This window comes from Manacus candei, unplaced genomic scaffold (genome assembly GCF_025592945.1).
Source record: "Manacus candei isolate 608988 ecotype Guabito, Panama unplaced genomic scaffold, ASM2559294v1 h1tg000075l, whole genome shotgun sequence".
Classification (NCBI taxonomy): domain Eukaryota; kingdom Metazoa; phylum Chordata; class Aves; order Passeriformes; family Pipridae; genus Manacus; species Manacus candei.
Window position 1 is genome coordinate 1,711,309 of NW_026138123.1, and position 21,560 is coordinate 1,732,868.

A 21,560-nucleotide genomic window follows, 5' to 3' on the forward strand; every position below is an offset into this window, starting at 1 on the left:
GAAAAAGTAATTTGAGAGAAATGTGAGCTCCAATCTCTTTTTCCTTTTTTATACATTTAATTTACTGAACATTTATTGTTGTATTACTTCTGCTTTGTATCAATGGTTTCAGAAAAAAATCAGATAAAGATTTGTATGTGCAAATTGGAAAAGAATGCATAACTGCAATATGTGACTTATCTCTGAGCATGAGATATGTTTATAAACAAGAAGTGTGTGTTTTGGAGAATTGTGTAGCTTCTTTTAGATATAGTTATCTTTTTACTATCTCCAAGAATATTTATTATTATTATTATCTGCGTTTTTTAAAGGGTGGATGCATAAACAATAGTTTATGTTTAGAATTTAGAAAGACTCAGCTATGTTTACATTTAAGAATATCAGTAGATTACAAAAGAAGATAGAAAGTAAAGTTTTCATTTAATGATCCTTTAATAGTGAAATAACTCACAGTTCTTAAATATCAGTGTATCTATGTATTTTATTGTAAGTAAAATAACCCTGAAGAAAGTAGAGCTAAAAGTGATAAACCACTAAATGAACACATTTGTCATTCCTTGATGTATGTTCCACATTAAATCTGGCTTGGAATTAGTTTCTCCGTAGAAGCTCCACTGTCACAGACAAGCTTTGTCAATGGCATGTTGAATCAATGACACTACTTTCATGCATTTTTTAAAATTTTTGTTTTAATGCTTTCTCATTTTTCCTCCTTGATCTTTAACATACATAACTACTGATGGTCACCTGTAATTTCTAAGTGAGTAGATAAACAGACAACAGTTTCTAAAGTGCTTCAATTACATCTAAAATAACTAATGGCCTGTTCTGTTATGCAAAGTTGAAGAAACCATCTCAGGCTGAATATCAGCAAGAAAGAGAGAACCTGTACCTTTGTGGCTCATTAAAGGCTATGGTGAATACTCTTCATAACAATGTGAGTCAGGCAAAGGAGTGCAAAAACCTGCAAACACAGACATATACAATTGTTTTCATTCCCATGAGGTGTAGCACCCAAAACAGAGAAATGGATTCTCACAGTACTAAAGCTAAAAATGCACATTAGGCTTATTCTGCTCACCAAGGAAATTACACCATGTGATACTTTAAAACATGCATCAAATATTACAGTTATCTATATTTTTCCTGTGTAATCTTCAGAAATTTAGTTCAAAAAAGCTACTCCTTGGATTCTCAGTATTTAAAAATACTTAAAAAGTAGAAACAGAAACACTTCTTTGCTTGCACCATGAATATTTTCTTTTATTTTTAAATTATTCCTCTGAAATTAGGACCTTTATTCACAGTTAATATTTCATTTTTTTTAATATTATTTGAACTTTTGACAGTATCTGAGATTTATAGATATGAAATCATTTTTAAAACAGGAAGAACCAGGAAAAAAAAAGTAGCTAAATTTCTGTCAGAATTAAGAAATACCTCCAAAACATTGGAGCGTTGAAAAGATTTTATTTTGAGAATTTGACCTCTTCTCCTTGATCTCCCACTACTTTTAATAATTTCGTCCCTGTTCACTACTGTACCATCTCAAAGGCATGGTTTAAGGGCAGCTGAATTAAGCACATAACAAAATGTAATGGTACTAATAATCCATTCGTTGGTATTTTTGATAGTTTCCTTCCTTAATTGATAATTAGTTGTATCCTCGGAGGCATTGTTCTCCTCCTTTGGAAGTATATACTTAATCTGTTGGATATTTTAATACTTAGACATACAATTCTTGTCTTATCTGAAGAGGCAGACAAAACATTCTTTAAGTAGCCGGGAGAAGAAGGCTCAGACAGAGTATGAGGAAAGGACTGAGGTATATATTGCCTTCTCTGTCTTAGTCTGTAATAACTAGACCAGTCGTTCGCTGGCCACCCAGCCCACTAAACTGGAAGACAGGGACGGGGAGCAGAATGAAGCCCCTACAACCCATGGCAAAATGGTCCGTGACCTGCTACACCACTTAAACCCACACAAGTCTATGGGGCCAGATGGGATCCACCCAAGGATACTGAGGATGTAGGCAGAAGTGCTCACTGAGCCATTTTTCATCATTTATCTTCACTCCTGGCTGACCAGGGTGGTTCCCATCGGCTGGAAGTCAGCAAATCTGATGCCTATATATAAGAAGGGCCAGAAGGAGGATCTGTGGAGCTACAGGCTTGTCACTCTGACCTCAGGGCCAGAGAATACAATGGAGCAGATCTTCTTGAGTGCCATCATGGGCATGAGCAGAACAACCAGGGGATTGGGCCCAGCAAGCACAGTTTTACGAAAGGCTGGTCCTGCTTGACCAACATGATGTCCTTTTATCGCTGAGAAGACCAATGGCATCCTGGCTTGTATCAAAAATAGTGTGGCCAGTAGGACCAGGGCAGTGATTGTCCTCCTGTACTCAACACTGGTGAGGCCATGTCTCAATTTCTTTGTCCAGTTCTGGGCCCCTCAGTTTAGGAAGGACATTAAGGTGCTCAAGTAGGTCTAGAAAAGGGCAATTAAGCTGATGAAGGTTCTGGGGCACAAGTCTTATGAGGAGCAACCGAGAGAACTGGAGTTGTTTATCCTGGAGAAAAAGAGGCTCAAGGAGAATCTTGTCACACCCTACAAGTACCTGAAAGGAGGTTGTAGCGAGGTGGTGTTGACCTCTTCTTCCAGGTAACAAGTTACAGGACAGGAGGAAATACCCTCAAGTTGCACTGCAGGAGGTTTAGATTGGATATTAGGAAAAGTTTCTTCATGGAACTACTTGTCAGGCCTTGGAACAAGCTGCCCAGGGAAGTGATTGAGTTATCATCCGTGCAGGTACTTAAAAGACATATATTTATCATCTGGGGAAACATTTTAGTGATGGACTTGGTAGTTCTCAGTTAATGGGTGGACTCGATGATCTTAAACCTCTTTTCCAATTAAGATTCTATAAAATTTTGCAATAGTTAACAATGTCTTGTATCAGGAAGATATACCAGTTACTACTTCTTGATAAAAGAAGTTAGATATTGAAAATATTCCTTTAGTATATGTGTTTGATCACCACTGCACATACTTACAATATGAGATGGATGTTTAGTCTAAACAGAAAAGATTAATGTCTGTTTCAAAAGTAGATATGTATATCTAATGGAATAGGGAGGAGAAAGGTAACACTAAGTTAAAGATTAGTTTTTGTATTGGTCAAACATTTAAAAACAAATGACTAAAACATGTCAGTATTACCTATATGTGCAGCCCTTTTTTTTCTACAGGTTTCTCTTTAAAGATAATTACTGAAGATAAATGTATATAAACAGGAAATTTCTTTCTGAAATTTTTCTTTACACCTGAACTATTTATAATAGGAAATATAATTCCCTTTTTGTGGTGTAACATCTGTGGCTGTGAGAAAAATATCATTCTCTTAGAAACTTCATAAACTAACAAAGGGAAGGAAATCATCAATCACAGCTGCAAAAGAGCAACCCTTGACGTATTCTGAGTGTATACATATGCCCATTAAAACCATTTTGTTTATAAATAAAGTTGAATTATATGCATACTAAAACTATTGAAAGGAAAGAATGCATAATTTTCAACTAGGAAACATCAATGTTTTCTATGACTTACATGCGTATATTAATATAGCACGTGGCCTTAAAAGTCTTCAATGTTTCACTCTTACTGTCACATGAAGATTCAGAATGAATACTTTTTCAAATTATATTAGTTTGCATCTACTATCATCATTGTATTGACAAGGAAAGTTGTAGTTTGGATATGTTTTATCCATTTGAAGCAAGCTAAGAGTTTACCATTTCTATCAGTCAAGTGTAAGTTACTATTTTGTAATTTGGATTTTAACATATGCCACTGAATTACATTTGACTAAAATTAATGCTCTCTATCCATTCTATCTAGAATTGTCATCTCCTTTTCAGTTCCAAGGTAACCATAGTAATTGATTTTGGATTTAAAACCGGGATAAATAGCGCTATGTAGTGGGGTCTCAATTAACCGTGCTGTTAAATGATCCTTTTTGTTATTTTGAATTAAAAGCTTTTATTATTGTTTGTACTCTGTGAAAACGTCTCGTTTCAATGTGTTTCATTAAATTCTATCACAGCATTTCCATTTGATGAAATTATCCTATATACAGCTGGGTCAAGTGAGCACCGGTTTGTGAAACTCACTTGTATTGATTCACATCAGATGAAATGCTGAGATGAGACTTTATTAATTTTCTTTAATCTTCCTGGCTTTTGGAGAATGAGAATAAAATAATCAATGTACAATCCTTGCTAGGTAAAGGGGCAGTATGTGTTTATTGAATAGTACCCCTCAAAAATTGCCAGGTAGCCTCATGTAGGCATCACCCCTGCTTTTTAGTCTTTCTAGCAGGGATCTGAACCACAACTTTATTTTCCAGAAATTGCAAGAAATTTTGTCTATTAGTTTCATATTGGTTTCAGGGGTGAAGCTGGAGAAAATTGATTGGATCAGTGAAGAGAGCATTCCTAACCATTTATAGCTATGGCCATTTGATATTAGATCATACAATGCTATAAGTTCAATAAAATCTCTTGAGTACAAAGCACTAGCCATCAGAAAGGGATGCTACCACTGTCATTTCTTGATAGTTCTGAACTCATCCTGACAGTGACTGGTTATAATGGCGAACTAGGAAAACACATTTTTATTTTCAAAAGGAAGTTTCACCTCATGTTACCCCATTTGTTAGAAAAGAAAAATAAGACATTTCAAATGAAATGGAAATAGAGAATTCATAGGAAAGAAGGATAGGCTCCTTCATTAAGTTCTACAGATCAGATTTCTATGTTGATTTATTTAATTTTTTTTTTTGCTGATTGCAACTAAAATATTTTAAATCTCTTGGAAGTTACTTGAAAATAGGATTCAGTGGAATTCATGAGAGATCAAATCATGGCAGTGTCACATCAAGCATATGAAAAGAGAAAAGAAGACTGAGAACAGGTGAAGCTAAAGCATTTGACCAACAGAACATGTATTGATGGTGTTTTCAGGCAGAGTAGAAAAAAACTCACCTTATCTGTCATTTTCCAGATTGAGGGTGCAGAACCAGTGTTTGTTAAAATTATCTTCAAAACTAGAAAAACTTAAAAAGCAAAATCATGTCCCTGGAACATAGTACTTATGTTTGATTACCAAGATGGGCAGTTTTGAGCATACTGACAATTCTTTAAATCAAAATGAGGAAAAATACAATAATAGACATATTTTTTTGTGAATTATCTTCTAGCATTATGTACTGCATGGATACACCTCTATAGCTTTGCTTTTTATACCTTAGTAAGAGTTTTTGATTCATCTGACAGGAAGATTTAATCCAATGTTTAAATTTATGTTCTAGTGAACAGCTTCAACCAGTTCCATGAGAACATACACTTTACATAAAGAAAAACAGGAAGTCATACTAGGCTGGATCCGGAATCTGAATTGTGTGAGTTAATACACTGCCATAAAGCAACAAGTCTGTTTACAAAGAGGCAAACCAAGCTAAAAATAAAGAGAAGTGTTTTGCAAATATGGTCTATTTTGTGTGGGTTTTTTTTCCATGTCCCTCCCAGTTATTTTTAAAATATTTTGTTCTATTATTAGAATATTTGAAGCCTTACTAGAAGAATCTTGATCATAGGAATATGTCACTGTTGTTTTGTAGAAGCATGTAATGATATAATGTCGAAGGAAAAGAAAGAAACAATTCTTAGGAGAAAGATATTCATAGAGCCTAAGTAAACCTTTGTGCTGGTGCCTGTGGGTGTAAAACCACAAAAAACAATGGACTGGTGACTCCCAGACTCAGTTTGGTCCTCCAAGCTCTTCTTGTAATATGATACAGTTTTGAGGTCACCATTCACCGTGGTCTCTATCAAAATGGAAATGTGCCAAGTATGTGAAATGTGCATGTGCCGGTTTTTATTTTCACATGTGACTGAATTTACGTTGCATACTGGGTGTTTACCACATTCTTAATTCTTCAATCAACTAATGCTACCCAATGTTGCCTAAGTATCATCCTACCAAAGGCAAGCCATGACCTAATTTGAGTTTACAGTGTCAAGATTTGTTTTTTATGGCTTAAGATATCTCTCAGATTTAATTAGAGGTGAGTAAATAACATTGAAAAAATATTTAAGTTTAGACTCTTTTATTTTCTCACAGGATATCCATGGGGAGATAGTTTTCAACATTATTTTTAGCTCTGTAAACTGTCTCATGTGGAGTTCCCAATGATGTTTCTTCAGATGAGAAAGGGCTGAAGTCATGTAGTCTTCATGGTTAGTCTCATAAATTATGTGGGAATGTCTCTGTTCCCTGAAGAGACCACATTACTCAAGGGGTTTTGAAACCTCTTCCCTCGAAGTGTCCACCATGTCAATATTCTGGACCTGTAGTGGCCTCTTACGTAGCCTGTGTAAGATTTGCATGTTTGACCTCTGCCGCCTCCTTCCCATCCTCAGTAGTGGCACTGCAGGTAGTGTGGAGAGCTGGAGCTGGCTTGGTTAGCCACTGGCTTGGTCAGCAAGGCCTCTCCCTGCTTGTAAATGTGATGACACTTCTGTAGTTAGTCATGTGAAGCCAACACACAGATGCATGTTCAGCCCAGGTCTGGCTGACAAAGACCAAATGCCTGCTCTAGTGATATGCTGCAGTATATGGGGACCTGGGTTCTGCTAAAGTACAAAGGCCTGATGTTTGTGAAGGGAGTACAAAAGAATGTGTGTATAAATGAAAGGAAATCCCTAAAAAAATTCAGCTGGTATTTGCAGAATATATTTAGCAGTATTTGCCAAACAGATTGACATTTTAGGTACTCTTATAACCTATTTTTTAATGGAATCAGATACTCCTGAGGTCCAAACCTCCTCTAACTAAAATGAATAACAAACCTTAAGTTTTTAAGCATGAATTCAGCAGAGTAAATGAAAAAAAAAATTTTTTAGCATCAGAATGACTGTATTTACATGTTGCAATTTTGTAAATATTCACAAGAGATATTGTTCTTTCCCTTCAAATAAAGTCTTGGGGATTGAGAAAATTTTCATTGTCATTATCAAGTGATTTATAGCACTTACCCAAGGGAAATGAGTGTGATTCATCTTTGTTGAGCTAGATCTTTCAAGTTCACTCTTACACTATTTTTAAATTCATTAACATCCTGTGTATTTTTGTGTTCTTTCCAATCTATGTACTCCTCCTTGCTTTTACTCTTTCCCTTCCCTATCTTCATTTTCTCTCAGACCCCTCTCTTTCACTTCTCCTCTCACACGCATAGTGCTCCACATGCCATCATCAGTAAAGAGGGAAAGAGTTGTCAGCTTGCATCTTTTATTTACAAAGCAGTAGAATCATTAATCCTACATTTACTTTGTTTCATTTTTGTCATTCATTGCATAAATAATAGATGTATCTATTAGGTACCCATCATTTTAATATAAGTTGGTCCACTGTGACAGCAATTCTAAATGGGTGATTTTTCATAAATTAAAATTCCTTGCAGGAAGTATAACTTTGTTTCAGTAAATTGCAATCCACAGACTTCCATAACAAAGTGCTAATTGTAACTTGGCTTTAAATGTTACATTTTGTATGCAAATTGGCCTGTGGGGAGTTATTATTTAGTATAACATTGTTAAGAAGACTAACATTAGTTTGTAATTTGTTTGAAGTGGAATACGATTATTACTAATACATTACATGTGGCTCTAGAGAAACAGCCTTGCTTTCCCATGTAAGATAAAAATCTTTTATCAGTCAAATTTGTTGAATGTTTTTTTGTGCTCTGTGGGAAAACAAAAGGTGACCTGAGTCATAAAAAATGCATTGTGTTTTACGTTATTTGAACAGAAGGAAAGTCAAAAGAACATGACGTAATCCTCAGGCATGGAGAGCACTGCACAGGGCCTGATCCTGCACATGTTTGGGCAATTGAGATATCGTTTGCGGGTGAATTCACACTAACTTAGTGGGGTTACTCCTCTTTTTCTTCCACACATTAAACTCTAGAATAACTTACTTCTCCTTCAAAAACTAGACAAGAATTTGTGGTAGGGTTTATTCTAAATGTGTGGAGTGTCTCAGTGATTTCCTTGCTGCATGTTTTTTTTTCCTGCTTCGGTTGTTCAAAAACTAGCACTTTGAACCGACGTAAAAAAGGTGCAATGTCCTGAACATCAAAGTTTCAAAGTTCTAAAAATGGTTTCATGAATATTGCCATCAGGTCTTCAGCATGCTTTGATATGGTATCATTTTTTGTGTAATTTGGATGTGTTTGACCCTTGAGGATGAAACAATAACTTCCTGTGGGTGAAGGAAGAGAAAAAGCAATAGAATCGAGCCCCCAACGCTGGCTTTCAATGGGAGTCCAGTGAGGGTGACTATACATTTGTCACTGAGCTCTGCCCAACATACCCTTGTAGTAGAACAGAGATCCTCAAAGCATTGCTTTGAGTTAGGGGTGTTACACAAACAGGACTCTATCGCTGACTGCCAGCAGTAAAAACCCCAAATAATACTGAATCCTAACAGAAAACATAAATGTTTACATAAATTCAAAAGGAGTAACTACATCATGACAGAATTCTGACAAATACCTGCATCTTTCTACAGCAGAGGTCACTGCCTTAGAAGACTGAATTTATAGGCATCAGTGAAAGCTATTCATCCCTGTCATGGTAGACCCTGGGATCCTTTCCGCCAAAGAGAGGACACACGCGAGTACAGAAGGGTAATTAATTTAAAAAATAAATCAGAAAATTTACACCAGGGTTAGGAATAAAACCTCCTTCTACATATCAGAAGATAGGAGTTCCATTAATTTTACTGAAGATTACAAGCACACTCACAACTTTTCAGCAACTGTTGATTAATTGTTGAAAGAAAATAATGGGAGCCTGAGAGAATTTTGTTGATAGGAAGTTCACTTAGGTCAGCAAATTTATTTGGAACACAGCTGGCCCTGGTAACCCCCTGCAAAACTTCAAGAACAGATCTGTCCAATGAACTCACTCTTCTGTGCTAAACCATTCAAATAGTGTCTCTTTCACTTTAGAAATGTAAGTGGATGGTTTATACACATGTTTAAAGCTTGAGGTTTCTTTTAAAAATAATGTAATACAATATTTACAGAGCAAAAAATGCAGGTGAGATTTAGGAATGCAGATGAAAATAGTAAAGGGATTCTTTTCTATGACAGTCATAATATAAACATTGAGATTACTGGATGGTACTTATAGAAGTATTTTCAAGTTTATTTTTCAATTAGTAGTATCTGACAGTCATATTGTGGTAAAATCAAAATTTTTTGTTTGCAGGAGCCTTTCAGGGTACCTAGAACCAATTGAATTGGCTGTTTTCCCCTGTGGCTGCCATTGACAGATATCATTCATGTGAAAGGCAGGGTTCCCTGGTTCATGGTGAGCTGTCAGTGTAGTGGGAGTGGGAAGTCAGGAATTGCATTTTTCTCTCATGTTTTCCAACACTTGACTGCCCCTGGATGGATCACCCCAAGCTTTTTGGGTAGACACTAGAGGCCCTTCTCAGTTAGGTATAATTGTCTCTGCCTGGATTCACCACAGACACAAACTCAGGCATTCCCTATAATATGGTGAGAACACATGTTAATATACCCAGTGCAGGCTGATCACAAACATATGAGTGTTAATAAGCATCCTTTTAAAATGAAAGTGAAGCTATTATCTCATCACGTGACATATGAACATAGTGAAAGGCACAAAGTCATCTCAGATTGCATCATCCTGACTCCAACACCTGTATACATACATACATGTTATCTTGTGAAAGGGGATACTTAACAAATAGTTCAGATGATAGGGTATGTTCCTCCTCAGAAACAGACATTACACTTTTCAATATTATAAAGATCATACTTGGCTTTGTTTTGCCCCTTGTTTTTATCTGAAAAATGAAAAAAGCTGGGCTGTAATTTGCATGAATTGTCCTGCCAGCTGAAGTCTGGTCTCTGGGCTGCCACGCAGCATCCCTGCTCCAGGAGATCAGCATTTCAGTCAGTTCTGTCACCTGGGAACTGATGTGTGTGGAAAGAGACCAAAATTCCGGGTCAGAACAGGGAAGGATCTTCATTTTTCCTGGCCATGCACATGTTCCCTGAAAGAATAGGAGTTTACTGTACTTCTTCCCTGTCTCTTCACAACACCAAATGGGCTCAGACTGGAGGACTGCTCACATTCAGTGTGAGTTGAAGTGCTGCTCACAGTCAGCTCACTGGTTGGAAGTTGGAGGAGCAAGTTGTGAGTTCCTGATTTTTTTCCTACTTCCATTGTTCTTGGTTCAACCTTGTAAAAATAGATGGCCAGTCCCACAGGAGCTATCAAGTGACACACACTTAATGTATCCCTACAAACTATGCTGAAGCTTTCCTAAGTGGTAAAACAGCAAGGAAAACCACTGTCATAGGAGAGCTTTACCTCAGGAGACAAGAAGCAATACAATAATAGGATCAAATTAACACTATAAAGGAAAGCAATTGTAGGTTAGAACAGGGAAGTGCAGAAGAAAACAATACAAACTATTTCTAGAAGTTAAAAACAAAATAATAAGGAAAAGAAGAAACAAATTGCCATGGAGTAAATTGGTGGAAACTCTCTGTAGAGTGCTCTCCAATAAAAATACTTTCGAAATCAGTAGATAAAATGCCAAGAATTATCTACATGCTGTATGGGCAATCTTGAGTCAGAACTCTTCATCGCTGTAGAGCCAGCAGCCCCTCATCACTGTTAATCAGAGCTATCATCTTTCAATCAATGTGGGTATCTAGTAAGAGACACAGCTCTCCAGGACATAATTTTCCTCCCATTGAAAGGAAGGACCAGTTTCTTTATTATCTCTCTCCTTATTCTCTTTGGTGGACTCTAAACACAGGAAAAAGAAAGCTATGTTTAAGCATACATATATGTGCATGAGAAAAAATTTCATTAACAAAAACTAGACTTTATTTTGCAGGCTGTTTGCAAGACATCACTGATTTATAATAGATCAGAATATTATCTTTGATATTTGACTGGCATAGCTATTTATACAAAGTATATGTATAGATCATCTAGTCCCGACCATCAAAAACATACATTTTTTTTGGAGAGTCAACACACATGGTGAACATACTTGATTTATCTCTTATTTAAAGCATTATTTTTTAACATTTACTGACTTGGGCAGTCAACACAACTCTGTTTAAGTCACCTCCTATCCCCATTACCTCAACTGCAGAGCTCCTTTTTAGCTTTTCAGAGAAAATCCTGAATTCTAGAGACTGATGGATCTTCTGTAAATTGCTGGGGAAGCATTTTCTTGCACACTAGCCCAATTTGTATCCTGCAGAACACATCATAATAGGATGAAAATTGTCTCTTACCTGTTGACCAGCTGAAAATTACATCTTTAGCTGCTTTCTCATGGAAGCTTCAGCATCTTCCTCTTCTTTAACAGCTCATCGAAATTCTTAGAGGAAATAAACCCCTCTTCAGTAGTCTGCAGAATGCCTAATAAGGTATTACATGCCCTCCCCTTTTAGCATTCAATCATCAACTCTGCTTCTCCTACTTTTACAGCAATCAGACTCAAGAGAATGAAGTTGTAAGACACAAGTGAGTATGCTGAGGAGGTCTTGGTAATTTTGGAGATATTGTTCTGTTTCTTCCTGTGAGATGCTTGTGCTGTAATGATATTTAGTGAGTATGCTTTTATTGAGGGAAAGGCCTATAATTATCATTCATCTGTCAAAAATTGGGGAAAGTCTCTCTCCAAATATTTTAAGATAATATATAATAATGCTTTAATACAGTTTATAGTTTTAGTCAAAAATGAATTTTTATAGCAGCCAAGAGAAAGAAAAAGACATAGGTGGCCATGATTTTTCCTCATTTGAAATACTTAGATTGCCATTTGTTTCCCAGCACAGGATTACAGAGTGGAGAGGAGATACATTTAATTCCAAGCTACCAGTGGTCTCTATCTCAGGAGTCACAGGAAGTTCTTCTGTACTCATGCATTCTTATAATTACTATAACCATTTTACACTTTCTAAAAATGCAAGATGTCAAAGAGAGAGGAAGCCTGGAACCTGTGAAAGTTGCATTTTCATCTGCAAAATATTTCAACTTCCTTTCAACTGTCTTATTACTCCAAGGTATTGCTCTCTTCAGGGTATGCTCTAAGTTCTTAGCTGCACAGAGGGTGCTTTGAGGCTCTGTACATCTGGTCCACCAGTTATTTTGGTAATCTATATATGCTTGGGTAGGTTCCAGATTTCACAATAAAGGGTGTTGTAAGAAGCAATATACAAATTTTACATTGTTATGCTGCCTATAATCATGCTACAGGGGGAAAAATAGGAATTTGATGGTGGTGCAGACTGGCCCATTGTATTTCTGCATTACTGTTTCACTCTTTTTCCTTAACTTCACAATATGGACACAGTGGGAGAAGGAGGCAGAACAAGGAAAAGGTACAAGACTACAATTTTGATCATATCTTTTCAGATCATTCTCAGTAGTTACCCAAAGATGTGAACCTTTATGACTTGACAGCTAGAACCAAACTCCAATTCACAGGGTATCAGGAAATTAGAGTTGCAAATGGAGTTGTATCTTTAAGACGTTGTTATCTTCAAGGAGAAGCAGGGAAGTATGTATGTAACTGTAAATTTGCATGAACACACCTATAATAATTTTTGAAGCATTTTTGAATGTAACTTCTTCTGGTCCTCTTCATTATGCTTTATTCAACTTCTGTATAAATAGTGATCTAGAAACAGCATGGAAAATGAAAATCTTTATTTATGCATAAAAATAGAAATGTTCCATGATGTTGGTCTTTGAATAGAAATGTTATCTCATTGTGTAATCTCTTCTTTTTCCTTCACTGTTAGGGCCTGAGAGTCCTTATCCTGTAAGGCACATGGCACACTTGGGTGGCCACAAAAAACCTACAGTCTACCCCCATCAAAAGCTTCTTAGTTTCCTTGCTCTCTATCCTCCTGCTGTGCAGCTTGCTTACTCTGAAATACACACAGCTTGCCTAGGTGGTCAGAAAAGAATCATGGAATCATAGAATCATAGAATGGTTTGGGTTGGAAGGGACCTTAAAGATCACCAACCCCTCTGCTATCTGAAGGAACACCTTTTACCAAGACCATGTTACTCAGAGTCCCATCCAACATGTTCTTGAACACTGACAGGGATGGGACATCCACAAGTTCTCTGGGGAGCATATTCCAATGTCTCACCACCTTCACATTAAAGAATTTCTTCCCAACATCTAATCTAAACCTACCTTCTTTCATTTTGAAGCCATTCCCCCTTGTCCTGTCACTACATGTCCTTGTAAAAATTTCCCCTCCATTTTTCTTGTAGGCTCCCTTCAGGTACTGGAAGGAATCTCTATGATGAATCTCCAAGACCTTCAATCACAACTATGAATAAAGGGGAATAATTCTACTACGAGGCATATAAACATTATCATTTCAGTGATAGAACAGTGTGTCTATGTCTGACTGACAATTCCTTCATGGTAGATGTTTGTTGTTAAATTGTTTTTTATATAATACATTGTCAAATCATTGAATATGTAGGAAAAATAAAATATTAAAATAGTAAAGTTTGACATAGAAAACATAGTTGCATTGCTAAGGAAAGTGCTTGTGCTTCTCTGTGCACTTATGTGAGACAGAGTGCATGTATTCTGTGGTGGTGAGAACTCAATAAGACCAATGTATGTTACTCCTGCTATTTCCCAAATATCTCAGGAGTCCTGATCCAAGTACTAAGCAGAACTGATAGTCACTTTTGAGCTATCAGCACTGCTCTGGTGACTAACTTTGAGGGTAACAAAAATATGTAAGAAATATACAGTCTTCTTGTTATTAAACAGTTGAAAGTACTACCTCTGAAGACCTCCAGGGTAAGTCTGTTGGTACTGTGTGACCTGGCAGGGATTTACATGTTTCTTTCTCTGATATCTTCAAAGATGACTGCTTCATTTCCAGTACAAAGTTATATTTGCGCCGCAGCTCAAAAATTCTTCCACAATCAACAAAATTTGAATTTTTTACATTTGTCACAAAAAAAGCCCACTGATTCTTTTCCCAGACAATGATCTTATTCTACCAAGTAAATATGTAAGGCAGTTCATAAGAACACTGCTGTTACACATAAAATTATGCAAAATTAGATTAAGACACCTTGAGGAAAGTACAATCTCTAAAGCTGAGGCCAAGCTTCCTGATGGTACTCTTTATGGTTTGCAAAATGAATACTATTTCCCTAAGGAAATGTAGGAGATGTAAAGGAGAATTTCCTGGCACTGTGTACTTCTGACTATTTGTAACAGCGTACTACCACATACATGTTAACAACTCCAATACTTACTATTGTAGTAAGTGCCATATGCTCCCCTCTGCACAGAGTGCAGGATGACATGAGGATGACACTTGACAGCTAATGGTCTTGGTCTTAGGCAAATGTTGACTACCACGTACACTTCTAGAAGTACTATGAAAAGGCGATAAACTGAGCCTTCTAAATAGGTCACCTCAAACCCAATTTCTAGGGAAGAAAAGAAAACACTTTGCCCTCTGCAAATAGCTATTACTTTGTCAAATCAAAACTCTTTACCCAAGTAATTCAGCTATGCAATTGTTCAGAAGTCTCTACCCTATATTTTTTTAATAAGAAAAATACATATTGTTTTACCTTTATATTCAGGTAAGAACAAAAGTATTTTCCTTCAAATTTTTAGAACTAGAAACAGCATGAAAGATGTTAACATTTATAAATGGAAGCATTGAGTTTTCCAGTGCTCACTAGTGCAACATTTGCCTGTGGTAATGTGATACCAATAAACTTCCACACCCAGTAAATCTCTCTGCCTCTGTACTTTGCATTATCCTTCTAACTATGCACAACATCCTCTTTTTCTGGTTTGTTTAGCAGTATGTGGGAGAAGTTGTTTAACCCTACTTTCCCAGGAGTCTATGAATTATCTACGAAAAAGCAAGGTTTTTGAGGTTTTAAACTTTTTTTTTTTGGCCATTTATTTTTTTGTATCAGCTTTTTGGCCTGTTTTAAATCCCTGAATGACTTAAGAAGGTTTTGTTTATCCTTTACATAATTCAGCTTGTGTATAGGGGCACAAGGGAACCATCAGTTTCCTTGTTCCTCCTTCTTCTGGCTGTAGTTGCTGATTCATCATTGCAGGGGGCTGATGACACTTCAGTCTGGTGACACTTGTCTTCACCAACCCTGCTCTGAGTTTGGTTTCAGAAGAAGGTTACTCAGTGCAGAGGGTCAGAGCAAGTTACTCGAGAGAAGCACTGTCAGGAACTGGAATGCATTTGTGGGAGGCTCCCATCACACTAACTACGAGGGAAAAGGAACTCTACTTGGTAATTCTTGCATTCATATAATGAGTACTTTTTGATGTAAGAACATAAAAATGTATTTCTAAATTAGCGTCATCCACATTCAGAGGAGAGCAGTGCAGTCTGCAAATTGCTGTACTATCTTTCTCTTGCAGGTTTATATATACCTCATTACCTCCCTTTTCCCCTTCTAATTAAAACATGTGAGACATTTTGAAACAGTCTATTTATAACATGACAAAGTTGCTTTCAAAGTAATTTTCTTTTATTTAGTGTTTGATCCCTGATTTCATGCACTTTTCCTCCATCTGGCAGTTGTCACTGAGGCAGATGGCCACCAGCTGGGAGGGCAATGTAAGTATCTTCCTCTAGATCTGCTGCCAGAGCTGCTCAGTAAATGCAATGTGAAGAAAAAGTGTGTCAGTCTATTACCCATGCAATGAGCTCACTTACTGACTTGTCACCACTTCAGTTTCTTACGATGAAACTCCACCTTTAAGCTGGAAGCTAGGAGAGGGCTTTATTTATTGGGGCAGAGGAAATATTTTCCCTTTTTTTTTTTCATTTCCTTCTCTTTTGCTTCTCCTGTCTCTTTAGCCCCTCTCAAGGCCTGCAACTCTGAACACCACATCTGCTGCTACTGGTTTTGTAAATTAACACTTGGGCAGATTTCCTACATCTTCATACTTAGCTCTAGCCAATGACCTGTCTATAAATAATCCTGAATAAAAAGAAGCCTAAATTTCTAGCATCCTTAGAAAAGTTAATGACACCTGAGCAAGTTTACTGCCTTGGTAAGCTCAGTCTACTCTAATTAGCACACAATTTACAAGTAAAAAGTAGATATATCACTTATAATGCGCAATGAAAAAAAGATTGAAGAAGTCATCACGGTGGGTAATTTGGTCTGGCTAAGCAGAAGGGGATGAAAATAAAGAAGGTAAAACCCTCACATGTCAAGACTTCCTTTTAGTTTTACATTTGACTTCAGTAGAGAAGAAACCTACATTTTTCTTATTTTCTAACATTGGTGTCACTAATAACAGTAGGGAATGGCAACACACAGTAACTTCTAACCTTCTGGAGACAAATGAGGAAGGGCTACTTAAAAAAACCACTTCAGGTTTCAGAGATGTCTGAAACACTGAAGAGCAGGTGCATTTCCTATGCTTATCCAGATGCTTGGAATAGGCATAAAAGCTTAAAAGTAGAGTTGATAACAGGAGTTTTTTTCTATTTAATAAAATTTTCAAGTTATCAACAATTTCTGCTATGTTGAAAACATGTATAAGTTATGTGTAAAAGAAAACTGTGAGGCTTTGAAATTATACATTTTCATATTACTATAGTTTTTTTGTTTGTTTTGTTTTGTTTTTAATATAACTTAGCTTGATTTGACTTCAAAAATAAGCTTACACAAGAAGGACGTGAAAGATTTATTTTCATTTCATTTAGAAAGCATTTATAGAAAACTCATGAACATTTTTAGTGGCTTATTTAAAAAAAAAAGAAGTGAAAACTAATATATCAAAACCAAACACTTTCCAGGAAATATTTGGTGGTGGTTTTTTTTTTTTTAAATCAGCATTGTCAAATAATCAATTCCATTTAAAAGTTTTCCTAACACAGGAGATATTGTTCAGAGAACTGTTATAAATTGTAACTTCTGCCCTAATATGTAAGAACACTCAATAGAACTTTGAACATTTTCCCCTTGTGTAGTCAAAACCTAACACTGATAGGCAAAAATCCCTAGGAATCAAATTAACTCGAGAACTTATGAATAATGATATCCAAATCTTTTGCAATTTCAGTGAAAAATTTCCCTAACCTATGATTATAGTGAAATAAGTAAATGTGGTTTTAAGTTACATACCACTTATTAGTTATATACCATTCATTAGCCATTAGAATAAAGATCATTTGGTTAAGTGCCTGAGGATGTAAGGGAATACTTAAGGTTTCAGGTAACTTTGCATATGTTAATTGGTGAAATGTGTTTGAATCCGTGAACCACTAAATACATGGTTTACAACATTTTCCATTTTCCAGGAGCGTGTATGCTTTGTTCTGTGTTTACTTTGGCTCACACAATAGCAAAAAAGCCATAGACAGTCTTCTCTGATCTCATCCATAAAAGAGTGCTTTTTTCCTTGTATGAGTACACTTTTGATATTAAAGCTTGTTATAAATTTAAACAAAGATATGTTTTCTATTCTTTGCTTTCAGCAGACTATAGAACAAACTGCTGCCTCAGTTTTGCCTTGACTATAAAATTATTGTTGAGAAGAACATAAAAGTGGAGCTCAAAGATTACTCAGCTGACTTGCACAGTAGAAGGGTCGAGTTAATAAATGTTTAATCTATGGAGTAATTAATGATTTCAGGATAAATCGTTCTCTAACTAAAGTACATTGACTTAAAATACAGCAGAAGAAAGGTTACCAGTCTGCTACACACTGTTTTAGCACCAAAAATAGGTTTCAATATTTCTCATTATATCTCATATTTCCAACATTCCAATGACTGCTTCTGGATTTCACTTTTGGTTAGACTTAATTTCAATTATAGCAAGGCACTTTTTTTTTTTAGGATGTCACTTTGTTTCTTCACATCTCATAACAACACTACTTTTTGGACCAGAGTTCTTAAAATTAAACATTTTGCAAGTCTATTTGGCCAGCTGCCTTTCCTTTTCATATGTAAACACAAAGCTGTGAGAGTGAGATACCTTTTCTTATGCTTTTTGTTCTTCAGAACAAAGCGCAAGGGCTCTTACATCAAGGAAACTATGACTCTACATTGTGGAATTACTCTATTGATTAAAGGTGCCAGGATAAATTTACAGTGGAGGAAGTAGAAATGTAGTTTACAAAGGAAAGTGGATTAATTCCAGTTAAGCGGTCTACACACTGTAACTGAGAATGTTTGAAGATGGTTAAAGCATGAAAAGACACTGGTATAATGACATTCTGCCTGTCAGTCAAAAGCTGGTTATGCTGATGTTTTACCACAGGTTGCCAAAATAAATATCAAGCTGTGTAGTTTGTGGGCTTTGGTAATTCTAGAACAAAGAAATCTCAACCCTTGTGGATAGTTACAATACAAGGAGTAGAAAGAGATGGTTGTTTAAATGCCTAATTTGCTACTATTCTTTGGAAATCATAACTTTTGGGTTGCTTGTTTGTTTGTTTTTTTATAAGATGACACACATAAACACTTAGAAATGTAAATTGATGAAGACTGACAGCAGGACTTCCAAGTCTCTCAATGTGATACCCTCTACCAAGTACATGCAAATATGGATGCACCACAGGAAAAGCAAAAGAATTGTTCTTCCAGTTTTCAAATTCATGTCGTAAACTATGGGAGATCTGCAGAGTAAATGGAAAAAGGGGACTGTTGCCCAGCATAAATGTAACATGAAATGCATAATCTACCCTATCAACTAGCTTAGAAAATTTTTTATTCTTAGGGAACGTGAGACTTATATTCACCATTTTTTGATTCAGAATATTCAAGCCTGCAAAGTGAACAAGCTTGTATTTTCTACTCATTGAAGATAGCAGGATGTGCTAGCAGTACTTTGAAGGTAGCAGTTCTCAGAGCTCTGCTTTCCATCCTCAAAGTTATTATTAAAATTTCTTTATGTCACACTAGAATGCATTACAAGAGGCATTACAGAAGTCTATGAAAACAAAAGAAGCCAAAAATGCAAAATTCAAATGTATTTGTAAAAGTTATCTGAAATGTTTCATCAAGTAGCACTATTCACTCACATTGACTGATCACATCTGTGTAAGATATCTTTTGCAACTTCCGAAAGTTAGGAAAAAAGGTAAAACATAATTTTAAAAATTGTCAACAGGAAATGCATTGGAGTTTTTCTCCCTTGCTGTAAAGTGTGTTACAGGTTTCCATGTAATATCTCTCTGACAGTTGTGAGGAAACTAATAAGGTTAGTCCTACCACCTGCTCTAGCAGGGATGGGGCAAGCCTCATTTTAGAATTAAGGGAAAGTTATGAGAGAGAAAAAAAATTAGAGGATTTCAAAGAGGATAAAACAGCTTCTGCAGCATCTATTGCCACCTGAAACTTATTTTCTGGATACTGCAGTAAATTTAGGAAGTTCTACCCACCTAAACTTTTGAAACCAAAAGAAATGTTGGTTTTGCTGATTTTTTCTATTGTGGAGATTAAGATATATATTATCTTAGAGATAAGATAGTGGATAGAGAGTGGTTTTGGAAAGTTGAGCTTACCTTTTTTCAAATCTGTAGAATTTACAGTCCTTAAACTCTTGTAGACTACAGATGTAGGAAGCTGTGTGCAGGGCCTGTTTCTGGTTGGCAACATTTGAGTGTCTCTGCTGAGCCTGTAAAGCAACTCTCTTGTCACTTAGGACGCCTTGGGGAATTCAAGAAAGGGTTGGATAATAAAGCTCATGCTGTCATGTGACTGCAATTTCTGGTAGTTAGTGCGTGTAGAAATCACATCATCAGGAAATGATCATATTGAAATGCAGACTCTATCAAGATGAAAAATTGCAGCTGCCTACTCCTGTATTTCTGTTCAGCAACCTGGTTTCTAGAAATGTTTTTCAGGAAGTGGAAGGAAAACGCATTTGTAAAATCAAATTTATTATTGGGGGCAGTAAATGTTTTTATTTAAATGTCCTTCTACAGAACTTCTTGTTCCTTGGTTATTTTCAATGTGGCCTTGTTCCAGCCACAGAAACATCTTCACTGAGATGGAAACGTTCTCTCTATTCACCATATTTATTTTCTGTTTAGATCGGAATTAGTTTTCAGACACTAAAACATATTGAATATTTTCACTGATTTATTTGGACATAGTTCATGGTTAGTGATGTTAAATGGGAGAAAGTTTTAGGGATATCAAGACTTTAAGATGTTTACCCTTTAATACTTAGGAACAATGATTAACTATTTTCCTGTTCTTTCTAATGAAGATAAAGGTGTACAAACTTGAATATCTAGCAGAATGGGAAAAAGCCTGATAGTTCCATGATGCTCTAGAGATTGATTTTCACTTCTTATCATGGATTTTCTGCTGTTTATTTTTTCATCTACTTATAGACTCTGTTCCTGACTTTGAAATCAACCCCTAAGTCGGGCACAGGTCTGAACTAAAAACAGTTACATCAACCACGCACAGCACAAGAGCAGGGGTTGCAGCACTCTTAACTTCCCATATCTTCTATTAAATCAGTGACAGAGTGGTTGGAAAAGATGCTGCTAGAGTGCATACATACAGTGTATACATACAGTTTTGAACACACTAATTCACTGATCAAAACAGAAGTGTTCTGTCCCTTCCAGGATAGAAGCAGATGAGCATACATGCAATTATTTGGAGAAGTGATACTAAAATCCAGTTTAAGATACTAATTATAGAGTTGATGTACCTTTGCATACACTTCCATGTTAAATGCTTGTGTGAAATTACCTCGCTCTTTATTTTTGAAGATTTTATAAAATTTAAGACTTCAAAATGAACAAAGACTTTAGTTTGTTGGTTTAGTCATTTGTTGTTTTTTTTCTTTAATTAACTGTTATAATTACTTTGTAGACTTAATTATCATTGCAATTAGGTGTGTCTGTCTATTTTGGTAGATGGCAACACCATGTTTCTGTGGCAGAACCACGGAATTGGTTGAATCGTTGAACCGTTTTGATGTGCTTTGATGTTTCTGATCTTTTCTTTCATGATCCTTTATTAAAAATGAAGTCATACCATGTTTTCCTTTGAGCTATACAAACAGCTGTATCTTTGGTCAATTCTCATATTTATTATGTGGAAGTTCAGCTGTAAGGCAGAGAGTAGCAACCCATTGAACAAAGCGTAAGCAATTTCATAATTTATTGTACTGGTGTGTTTATCTTGCACTTCCCTACATAGACTGATTTACTAACTATTTATAGTTACCTAATGAGAGGAATGTGCACCTTACATAAAAAGGATTTGATTCTTGCTTCACAGCCTATCTAAAATTCCTTTCAAATAAGGATACCCAATACTGCACAAAGTGCTTGTGAACACTGTAAGGATTACATGGAAAGGAAACATCCTACTTCCAACAAAATCATCCTCATGTCTCTTGCAAGGGAGCAGTGAGAGC